Source organism: Cervus canadensis, chromosome 23 (genome assembly GCF_019320065.1).
Source record: "Cervus canadensis isolate Bull #8, Minnesota chromosome 23, ASM1932006v1, whole genome shotgun sequence".
Lineage (NCBI taxonomy): Eukaryota > Metazoa > Chordata > Mammalia > Artiodactyla > Cervidae > Cervus > Cervus canadensis.
This window is the reverse complement of record NC_057408.1, coordinates 46,923-59,136: the sequence shown is the minus strand read 5'-3', so window position 1 is coordinate 59,136 and position 12,214 is coordinate 46,923. Positions and strand designations below refer to the sequence as shown.

The 12,214-nt window shown below is 40.9% G+C and overlaps 1 pseudogene across 1 annotated transcript; it reads left to right on the top strand.

Annotated features, from left to right (window-relative positions):
• The first annotated feature begins 11,500 nt into the window (after window positions 1-11,500).
• Window positions 11,501-11,987, top strand: LOC122425561 (annotated as a pseudogene). Its single transcript, XR_006264901.1, has one exon. The product of XR_006264901.1 is annotated as a protein S100-A11-like (transcript).
• The last annotated feature ends 227 nt before the right edge of the window (window positions 11,988-12,214 follow it).

Below are 12,214 nucleotides of genomic sequence, written 5' to 3'. Positions count from 1 at the left end.
TGCTCATGCATGTCACAAGGTTAAAGTCACAGCTGAAGTCTCTTTTAGTACTATGCATATGCATCACAAGGTACTTGCTTGGTCATAGGCTACTTTGTGTGGTACACCTGTGTGAGCTTCACCATGAAAGCCCTGGCTGCTGCTGCACTGGGGCTACATTGGAGCAACATCATGGTTATGGTATGTGAGGTTAGGCTATGGCTCCATTACGGCTGTGTTACGGTTATGTTACGGCTGCTGCTAAGACTGCTGTGTCAGCTAGCAGAGAGGCTGTGTTACGGCTGCTGTGCCAGCCAGGAGAGAATAAATGTGTCTGCAGTTCCTACAGTTCCTCAAGTCTTATTCCAGCCTTTTAGCTCACACCTTGCCCACTCTGGGTGCAGCAAACAGTGCAGACAGTGTGAACAGGATCAGCAATGCAGAAATCAACCCTTGAATATTCATCAGCTGGACTGATGCTGAAGCCGACGCTCCAATACTTCGGCCACCACATGTGAAGAGCTTACTCATTGGAAAAGACCCTGATGCTGGGAAAGACTGAGGGCAAGAGGAGAAGAGGGTGGCAGACAAGAGATGGTTAGAGAGCACCACTGACTCTATGGACATGAGTTTGAGCAAACTCTGGGAGACAGTGAAAGACAGGGAAGCCTGGTGTACTGTAGTTCATGGAGTCACAAAGAGTCAGACACGACTTAGGGACTGAGCGACAGTGACACCACTCCCTCGATGACACCACTCCCTCTCACTGTGCTAGGCTGCACAGGCTCCCAAGAAGGTGTGGTCAGTGACCTGCACATGTTCATAACTTGGTAGCAGCTGTGGTGGCCATTACAACACCAGCATGTCCACCTCTTGGATTGGAGACTGACCACAGCTGTGTCCTGCCCTGCCTCTGGCACCTGCTCAGTGCAACCTGTGTGCTCACCTCTGTGGTTGAAGACTGACTGCAGCCATATCCCTCCTTGCCTCTCGCACTTGTGTTTATGACTAGTGCTCCCATCTTTGGGGTTGGAGACTGACTATAGCCATTTCTTACCCTGCCTATGGCACTCCTCAAGGTGGTGTTTTGCCATCTGTGAGTACATGGAGTTAGAGCATCCCTGTGACAATGATCTCTTGCCTCTCTGGCAGGCTTAGCCTTTTTCCTGGACCCCCAGGAAAGTTGTGTCATATTAGTCCTCTCAGACTGTCTTTTTTTTTTTTCATTTATTTTTATTAGTTGGAGGCTAATTACTTTACAATATTGAAGTGGGTTTTGTCATACATTGACATGAATCAGCTATGGAGTTACATGTATTCCCCATCCTGATCCCGCCTCCCACCTCCCTCTCCACCCAATTCCTCTGGGTCTTCCCAGTGCACCAGGCCTGAGCACTTGTCTCATGCATCCCACCTGGGCTGGTGATCTGTTGCACTATAGATAATATACATGTTTTGATGCTGTTCTTTCGAAACATCCCACCCTCGCCTTCTCCCACAGAGTCCAAAAGTCTGTTCTGTACTTCTGTGTCTCTTTTTCTGTTTTGCATATAGGGTTATCATTACCATCTTTCTAAATTCCATATATATGTGTTAGTATGCTGTAATGTTCTTTATCTTTCTGGCTTACTTCACTCTGTATAATGGGCTCCAGTTTCATCCATCTCATTAGAACTGATTCAAATGAATTCTTTTTAATGGCTGAGTAATATTCCATGGTGTATATGTACCACAGCCTCCTTATCCATTCATCTGCTGATGGGCATCTAGGTTGCTTCCATGTCCTGGCTGTTATAAACACTGCTGCGATGAACATTGGGCTCTCAGACTGTTTTCATGACACTTAATCCCAGTGCCCTCCCTGGGTTCCAAAGTTTGGCCTCAGCACTCAGCCCCCACCCTCCCTGGTAGGCATGCAGACACACATCTCAGGATGGGTATTGGAGATCAGCTTTGATCTCTGTTCCGAAATCTCTCCATTTTGCCTTCTGCACACCAGTTGCTGTGCTCTCCTCTGGGTTTCTGAACTGCACCCTTGTCCCTGTGCAAGAGAGGGCTTCCATGTGTGCAGAAACTTTTCCTCCTTCACAGCTCCTTCCCAGATAACCAGGTTCTGTCTGGATTCCTTTGTCTCTCTCTCTTTTTTTTCCTTATGTATTTTACCCTATCCCTTTATGTGGCGATTAGCATGCCTTTTTGGAAGACAGACATCTGCCAGCATTCAGTAGGTGTTCTGTAGCAGTGGTTCACATGCATATGTATTTTTGATGTAGGGAGGAAGGTGATCTCTGTCTTCAGTTCAGTTCAGTCACTCAGTCATGTCCCACTCTTTGCGACCCCACGAATCGCAGCACGCCAGGCCTCCCTGTCCATCACAAACTCCCGGAGTTTACCCAAACTCATGTCCATCGAGTCAGTGATGCCATCTAGCCAGCTCATCCTCTGTCGTCCCCTACTCCTCCTGCCCCCAATCCCTCCCAGCATCAGGGTCTTTTCCAATGAGTCAACTCTTCACATGAGGTGGCCAAAGTATTGGAGTTTCAGCTTCAACATCAGTCCTTCCAATGAACACCCAGGACTGATCTCCTTTAGGATGGACTGGTTGGATCTCCTTGCAGTCCAAGGGACTCTCAAGAGTCTTCTCCAACACCACAAGTCAAAAGCATCATTTTTTCGGTGCTCAGCTTTCTTCACAGTCCAACTCTCACATCCATATATGACACTGGAAAAACCATAGCCTTGACCAGACAGACCTTTGTTGGCAATGTAATGTCTCTGCTTTTTAATATGCTATCTAGGTTAGTCATCACTTTCCTTCCAAGGAGTAAGCGTCTTTTAATTTCATGGCTGCAGTCACCGTCTGCAGTGATTTTGGAGCCCAAAAAATATAAAGTCTGACAGTTTCCACTGTCTCCCCATCTACTTGCCATGAAGTGATGGGACCAGATGCCATGATCTTAGTTTTCTGAATGTTGAGTTTTAAGCCAACTTTTTCACTCTCCTCTTTCACTTTCATCAAGAGGCTTTTTAGTTCATCTTCACTTTCTGCCATAAGGGTGGTGTCATCTGCATATCTGAGGTATCTCTCTGTCTTACTCCTCACCATCTTGCCTGAAATCCCTCCGAAATGTGTCAAAAGATTTCTCTACATCTACTGAGGTGATTGTATTGTTTTTATCCTTCAAGTTGTAATATGGTGTATCACATTGATAGATTTATGTATATTAAAAATTCTTGCATCCCTTGGATATATCCCATTTGATCATGGTCTGTGATCCTTTTAATGTGTTGTTGGATTTGGTTTGCTAGTATTTTGTTGAGGACTTTTGCATCCATAATTACCAATGATATTGGCCTATAATTTTTTTTTTTAGGTATATCTTTGTTTTTTGGTATCAGGGTGATAGTGGCCTCATAAAATGAGTTTGGAAGTGTTTCTCCCTCTGCAATTTTTTGGAAGAGTTTGAGAAATATGGGTGTTAGCTCTTCTCTAAATGTTTGATAGAATTTCCCTGTGAAGCCATCTATGCCTGGACTTCAGTTTCTTGAAAGATTTTTAAACACAGTTTCAATCTGAGTGCTTGTGATTGGTCTGTTCACATTTTCTATTTCTTCCTGCTTCAGTCTTGGAAGATTGTTCTTTTCTAAGAATTTGTCTATTTCTTCCAGGTTGTTCATTTTATTGGCATATGATTATTTATAGTAGCCTCTTATGATTCCTTGCATTTCTTGCAGTGTCAGCTGTATCTTCTTTTTCATTTCTAATTTTGTTGATTTCAGGCTCCTTCCTTTTTTCTTGATGAGTCTGGCTAAAGGTTTATCAACATTGTTCATCTTCTTAAAGAACCTGCTTTTAGTTTCATTGATCTTTGCTATTGTTCTCTTAATTTCTATTTCATTTATTTCTGATTCTTTTGTTTGACATGAGATGTTTGAGACGTGTACAAAAATAAATACCAAGGTACGTGTCAAGGAAATTTTTTTCCTATGTTTTTCCTCAGAGTTCATGTCTTCAGATCTTACATTTATGTTTTTATTTAGAGTTAATTTTTGTGAGTGGTGTAAGATATGAACCAACTTTTATTATTGTGCATGTGAATGTCCAATATTCCCAGAACTATTTACTATCTTTTCCCCATTAAGTATTCTTGACTCCCCTGTCAAATATTAGTTGATTGTATATGCTTGAGTATATGTGGGGGCTCTTGATTCTGTTCCATTTCTTTGTTTTTATGCCAGTACCATACTATTTGAGTTACCATAACTGTATAGTTATGGGGCTTCCTTGGTGGCTCAGACTGTAAAGAATCCGCCTGTCAATGTGGGAGACAGCAGTACCACACTATTTTAATTATCATAGCTTTATAATATGACTTTTAAAAAATGTCTCCTGCACTGTTCTTCTTTCTCAGTATTTCTCTGGGTATTTGGGGTAATTTTGTGGTTCCATATAAATTGTATGAGTGTCTTTTCTAATTTTTTAAAAAATGCCATTGGAACCTTGATAGGAATTGTTTCGAATCTGTAGATGGTTTTTTGTACTATTGACGCTTTAACAGAATTCTTCCAATCCATGAGTACAGGATACCTTTTCATTTATTTTGTCTCCTTCAATTTTTTTCCATCAATATCTTGTAGTTTTCCTCAATGTTTTGCAGTTTAACCTCTTTGTTTAAATTTATTCCTTGGGTTTTTTTTTATGCAAGTGAGATTAATTTCTCTATTTCTTTTTCAGAAAATTTCCTTTTAGTGTATGGAGACACTACTGATATTTATATGTTAAACTGTATACTGCAACTTTACTAAATTCATTGATTAATTTCAACAGGTTTTTTTTTGTTTGTTTGTTTAAATTTTTGTTAAAAATTTCTAGGAGAGAGGTGAAAAAATAAGGCCATTTAGGATCCTGTGATTTCTGGAATGACTGGAAGAGAGGGCTTACAGTCAGGTGTTCACAGACATGAAACACAGGAGCAAGCATAAAAATGAAATTCTAGGCTTAGATCTTGATGCTCCTGAGCCATGTGTCTGATCTAGCCCGGACTATGTTTTTATGTATATTATATTTATATGTGGTATATTATTTTCAAAGATGACTGCAGAAATTCCTCTTATGTGCCTTGAAGCATGACATTGTCACTCCTCAAATCAGAAGATGGAGCATATTTTCCCCTGTCCCTTGAACCTAATCTTGTGATTTGCTTTGACCAATAAATAGAATGTGACACAATAATGTTTTGTGACTTCTAAAGTTAAACCTTAAAAGACCTCAGAATTTTTGCCCTCACCCTTAAAACTTTAAGAGTTCCATGTTCTGAAGAAGTCTAGTTTATCCTATTGAAGAATGAGCATTCTTCCAGAGGAGGCATGACAGCAAGCTATCAGATAGATAGGTTAGCCAGTAAGCTATCAGATATTCAGACAAGCTATCAGATACTGTAGCCACATGGCTGATTGTGTCCAGCAAAAATGAAACCATCCAGATTGATAATCCACAGAATTGAGAGTAGTAATAAATATTGACTTGTATATCTAACTTTTGGGGTGTTTTTTTGCACAACAATAAAGAACAAAATGCTCAAACTACCACACAAATTGCACACATCTCACACGCTAGTGAAGTAATGCTCAAAATTCTCCAAGCCAGGCTTCAGCAATACGTGAACCGTGAACTTCCAGATTTTCAAGCTGGTTTTAGAAAAGGCAGAGGAGCCAGAGATCAAATTGCCAACATCCACTGGATCATCGAAAAAGCAAGAGTTCCAGAAAAATATCTACTTCTGCTTTATTGACTATGCCAAAGCCGTTGACTGTGTAGATCACAGTAAACTGTGGAAAATTCTGAGATATCGGAATACCAGACCACCTGACCTGCCTCTTGGGAAATCTGTATGCAGGTCAGGAAGCAATAGTTAGAACTGGACATGGAACAACCGACTGGTTCCAAATAGGAAAAGGAGTATGTCAAGGCTGTATGTTGTCACCCTGCTTATTTAGCGTCTATGCAGAGTACATCATGAAAAACGCTGGGCTGGAAGAAGCACAAGCTGGAATCAAGATTGCTGGGAGAAATATCAATAACCTCAGATATGCAGATGACACCACCCTTATGGCAGAAAGTGAAGGAGAACAGAAGAGCCTCTTGATGAAAGTGAAAGAAGAGAGTGAAAAAGTTGGCTTAAAACTCAACATTCAGAAAACTAAGATCATGGCATCTGGTCCCATCACTTCATGGCAAATAGATGGGGAAACAGTGGCTGACTTTATTTTTCTGGGCTCCAAAATCACTGCAGATGGTGATTGCAGCCATGAAATTAAAAGACGCTTACTCCTTAGAAGGAAAGTTATGACCAACCTAGACAGCATATTAAAAAGCAGAGACATTACATTGCCAACAAAGGTCCATCTAGTCAAGGCTATGGTTTTTCCAGTAGTCATGTATGGATGTGAGAGTTGGACTATAAAGAAAGCTGAGTGCCGAAGAATTGATGCTTTTGACTTGTGGTGTTGGAGAAGACTCTTGAGAGTCCCTTGGACTGCAAAGAGATCCAACCAGTCCATCCTAAAGGAGATCAGTCCTGGGTGTTCATTGGAAGGACTGATGTTGAAGCTGAAACTCCAATACTTTGTCCACCTGATGCGAAGAGCTGACTCATTTGAAAAGACCCTGATGCTGGGAAAGATTGAAGGCAGGAGGAGAAGGGGACGACAGAGGATGAGCTGGTTGGATGGCATCACCGATTCAATGGACATGAGTTTGGGTAAACTCCGGGAGTTGGTGATGGACAGGGAGGCCTGGCGTGCTGCAGTTCATGGGGTTGCAAAGAGTGGAACACGACTGAGCGACTGAACTGAACTGGAAAAACAAAAACATCATACAGTACCTATATAGAAATACTATAACTGAGTGTTTGTATAATGCTTTATAGTTGGCACAGGTTTTTTGTATAACATCTTATTTCCCTGGATCCACAAGACAACCTTGTTTTCCAACTCTCTAAAGTAGCTGTGTTAGCTTCCTGCTCTAATTTTAAACATTACATGGAATATGTGTAGTATTTACCCATATTATAGATGAAGAAGCTGAGATACAGAAAGAGTCCAGGATTTATGCACAATCACAGGGCTGATAAGTGAGCAGAAGTGGGTCTAAGAGAAGTTACCTCCCTTCAGACTTGCTCTTCGGCTTTCAGTGGTTGTATATATCATATTTTCTCTCTTGAGAACACACATAGATGACTGGTAAAAGCCAGGGGAATGATCTTAGCTCTGATAGTTCCCAGAACACACTACTGTGATATGGATGGCTACTGAGCAAGGAAAGCAGCTTTGCCGAGGATGCTGGCCACTACACAGATGAGGAATCCTCTCTGAGTGCAGAAAACTCAGTTTGGCTGTCATGCCAAGAGATCTCCTATAGCCTCTAGTAAAATCTGAGCCCAGCCTGCAGGAGTTCATTAATTGGTGTGCAGCTGTGACAGATTTTCATAAGAAGCTTAAAGGAAATAAAGTAAAATATATTCTAACCACAATCCTAAATTAGCACAATAGAACTGCACTGCCCTGTGGAAATAGTAGGCGGTGGTGGGAGGGACTTCTTGTCCATTATTTCTTGGACAGTATCCTTGCCAAGTGAAATAATTCTTTTTCTACACCCACCTCATTGCCTTTCAATTTAAGTCCTCATTTCTCACCTAGTTGGCTATGACAGCTTTCCAACTGTCATATTCATGTTTTAACACAAAACTCTTCCTCCTTTCAACCACACTGGCACCAATTCTGTGTCCTGGAGCCATCAGTAAACCAGGCTTATAAAGTAAAGCCCCGTTGTAGGAATATTTGTCATTACTTAAACAAACGTTGAAAAATTTTAGAACCTATCATTTATCGAATTAATGCAAGAGCCACCACACCATAAGCACTAGCTAATTATCCGATTTGCCTCATCCCCCTGTTTATACTCAAGGTAAACTGAGCAACATCCACTTCTATAGAAGCATTGCAATTTCTTATATTCTCCATGCCTTTGCTCACAATTCTGGCTTTGTCTGAAACCTTTCCTTTTATTGTCTATTTATTTACTAATCTAGCTTCTACCCATAGCCTAACATGAAGCTTACACTTCAACTCCATTGGGAAGCCTTGTTTGTGCTCTTCATGTCCCTGAATAGAATCTCTCATAATATATTTTCTATAAGAAATTATTTATTTATTTTTATTTTTGGCTATGCTGGGTCTTCATTGCTGCACATGGGCTTTCTCTAGTTGTTGCAACTGGGGGCTCTTCTTCATTTTGGTGCATGGGCTTCTCATAACAGTGGCTTCTCTTGTTGGGGAAGACAGGCTCTAGGTGCATGGGCTTCAGTATCTGTGGCCCATGGGCTCAGTAGTTGTGGCTCATGGGCTCTAGTGTGCTGGTTCAGTAGGTATAACAATAGGCTTAGTTGCCCCGTGGCATGTGGGATCATCTCACACCAGGGACTGAACCCATGTCCTCTGCATTAGCAGGTGATTCTTAACCACTAGACCACCAGGAAGGTCCTCTCTCATAATCTATTATGACTCTATGATAGAGATAAGTCTCAAGTAGTTAGATGTGTGAAGGCTATATAAGCAAGGATTCTATTTGAGGAAGGCCAGTATTATGAAGCCCATATTTGAAATCTACCAATTTAAATTTTTCATTTACATTTATGTAATATTGAGCTGGAAGTAGGAGTTGAGGTCGAGTACATGGTGAAGAGAAGAGGTGGGGTGTGAGGTTGAAATCCATTTCCTAAGATCAAGAGTTTCTGTGTGTGTGTGTGTTAGTCACTCAGTAGTGTCCAACTCTTTGCGACCCCATGGACTGTAGCCAGGATCCTCTGTCCATGGAATTCTCCAGGCAAGAATACTGGAGTGGGTTGCCATTCCCTTCTCCAGGGCAAGAGTTCCTAGACACTCTCATCTAGTATCTCCATTAGGTAAAGGGAGTAGTATTAGATGAGAGTATAGATCTTTTGCCTGTTAAGCTAGGATATTTCATATCAGTCTAGGCTGATTATTTTTTGTGAAGATGGTTAAAACTAATAATTAGTCTTTCCAAGTAAAGAAATACATATTTTCCATGAAAAAAATAGAAAAGAATCTGTCTTCACAGCATTATTGAATCAACCAATTCAAATTCATTAACTATTAGACAACCAGAAATACAGTCAAGCAATTTACACTTGCCAATGAATCAATGAATTGGTTGGCTACACGCCATAAGTTAGTCTAGTCATGTGGGTTTTGTGTAGACAGATATAGCCTGGCTTTCTCTGAGGTGGTAATCTAGCAAACAAACAGACCCAAGAGAATCCTGTGCACACAGGCTAGTTCCCACACATTTCCCACTAGCTGAAGTAGATTAAATTAATAAACTTTCTCTGTTTATGGACATTATAAGCAATGTAGGCATCTCAAGTGACAGTCAGCCAGGCAGAGAAACCAATTAACTAGTAGATCTAAATCACAAGGAAAAGGAGCCATTTCTTAAATGACCTGAATACATTCCGGGTACAAATTACTAAGTTAAATAATGAATAAATTCCAAGTCTTTGTTGTTTGTAACTTCATTCATTCATTTATCAAAAATTTTAACTTCTTTTTCTGTATTAGACTTTAAGAAACAATGATAAGTAAATTGTGCTTCTTCCAACATAAAACAGAGAGTAGCTCTAAGTAGATATTTTCAAGTTGTTTCTTTTGAGCATTTCTTAGATCAAAATCTTGGACAGTGAAAGAGAAATAAAGGGAAAGAGAATCATCTTTTGTCAAACCTGATTACACCTACTTGGTGATTTTATATACAGAAGCTTTGGCCTTTCATGAAAGAAAGTTGAAAAACAAGTGACTCACATGACTGTCACACACATTTTTAGATAACAGCTGCAATTCCTTCTAATATATCAGACAAATAAGATAATAATTTCTTACACTTACCCCAGTTCTTTCCCAGTGTTTCACATGTATTATCTCATCTGACCTTCACCTTCACCCTAAGAGAGACAGGACAAGCATAATTATTTCAGTTGTAAAGATAAGGAAATCAAGGGCTAGGAAGTTTAATTGATTTTCCAAAGAGACATAACTAGTGTCATTATCAGCATTCCTTTTAAAGGTGTGGTCATCCTCACATTGAAACATTCTTACCAAATGGAGACGATTTCTTGGTTGAACAATATTTATAGACGTTATCTTGATTTATTTAGGGTAGTGTTGATGAAATAGGCTACAACCTCTTTGAAGACACTGAATAGACATTTTATTAATATTTTTGTTTGGGCAATCCTCTATAATGCCCTCCTTCCTCCTCCTATCTTTTATTCTATGGAGACACACTGGGATCTGGGATCTGGGATCATTTGCTACAGTGCTTGCACCTGAACAAATGTCTTCTCAAGCAACAAAATACAAAGACACTATAAGGGACTGAAAATAACTGTGTGCATGAGCAGTTGGGGCAAATTATGGACAAGATACAAAAAAAAAACAAACACTGAGCTACCATTTCTCAAAATCCAGGAACAAAACCAGGGTATTGCATGTGCCCTCTGCACATAACACCACCAAAGGGGTGGGCAAACCACCTAAGCTGTCCCTCTGGCCTGCCCCTGGACTCATCCCCTATCTTCATCATATATAAGGAAACCAGCTTGCCTCTGTCTTGGGAAATAAGCAAGGGAAACTGTTACTTGTTTCTGCTCCCCACTACTGCAACAGGGACCCCAATAAAACTTTTCTTAATTTTTTTGTCTGGCCTTTTATCAATTTCTATTGATTAACGAAGGCCAAGAACCCTGGTCAATAACACAACCACTGGAGTCTATTTCAGGTCCTTTGTGAGCCCTGAAGCCTTGTCTGGCTTCTCAAATCTACTTTATTCAACACCTTCTCTGAATTCTTTTAGCATTGCAACAGAAACGATTTCTGAAGAGCTAATTTTTTTATTTTTGATTTACTAATTAAGATATATGCTGGATCTTGATGTAAAGAAGAAAGAGTAATGCCTTGTTACCCGTCCAGCAAGGCAACTCACTGCTACAGGATCTAGGGCATGTTTTGTTGGAGTTTCCCAACACAATGGAGCTCTAAAGGGAAAAGATCTGCTCTGTATATGGAGTGAAGAATATAAAGACATTCAACAATTCTTTTATGTACCTTTTAGCCTACCATCTAATATTTCACTTGCCTCACTATTATAATCCCAACTAGAATGCTTCAGGCTGGAAGGATTCCCAACCAAGAAAGTATCCCGAGTCTACTGGTTAGGACAAGCATAGGGAAGGAAAAATTATTTAACACAGAATAAAGTAACCATCAGCTATCTACCCCCTAAAGGATAAACCTACCTGGGAGAAGAATAGTTTTCAAGGGCAGCAATTTGCTAAGTTTTTCATAAGAATTCCTTGGGGGAGCCAGGTGGGGCCGGCCCGGAGGCCCGGGACCCGGCCCGCCGCCCAGTGCCCGCCGCGCAGCTCCCCGCTCGCATCCGCGCGCCTCGCTCCTCTCCGACATGGCAAAAGTATCCAGCCCTACGGAGACTGAACATGCATCGAGTCTCTGATTGCTGTTTTCCAAAAGCATGCTGGAAGGGATGGTAACAACAGCAAACTCTCCAAGGCCGAGTTCCTAATCTTCATGAATACAGAGCTGGGTGCCTTCACAAAGAACCAGAAGGACCCTGGTGTCCTTGACCGCATGATGAAGAGATTGGACCTCAACTCTGATGGGCAGCTAGATTTCCAAGAATTTCTTAATCTTATTGGTGGCCTGGCCATTGCTTGCCATGAATCCTTTATTAAGTCCGCCTCTGGCCCTAAGTAAACTGGAGGAACCTGTGGGCCTACCCTCCAGACCCACTCCCTTTCTTTCCAGCCTCTCAGCTATCTGCTCTTCACAGCCCCCACATACCCTGAGCCCAGCACACCCACCTACCCAGGCAGGCCACTCCTGTTAGTAATAAAACAATATTGTTTTTTAAAACAAAAACAAAAACAAAAAAGAATTCCTTGGAAGTGAAGAGTGTTTGTTTGCATTGTTAAATCCCGATATATTTATACAAATCATTCACATTGTCATTTTTCATTTGACTACCATCCTGTGCCAGATCCTCACATTGGTTGAGGATGAGGATAGGGTTAAGAAGTGGAGTGGGGGTGAACATAAAAAAATTTTTTTAAATGCACAGTCCCTGTCCTTTCATTTTAATTTG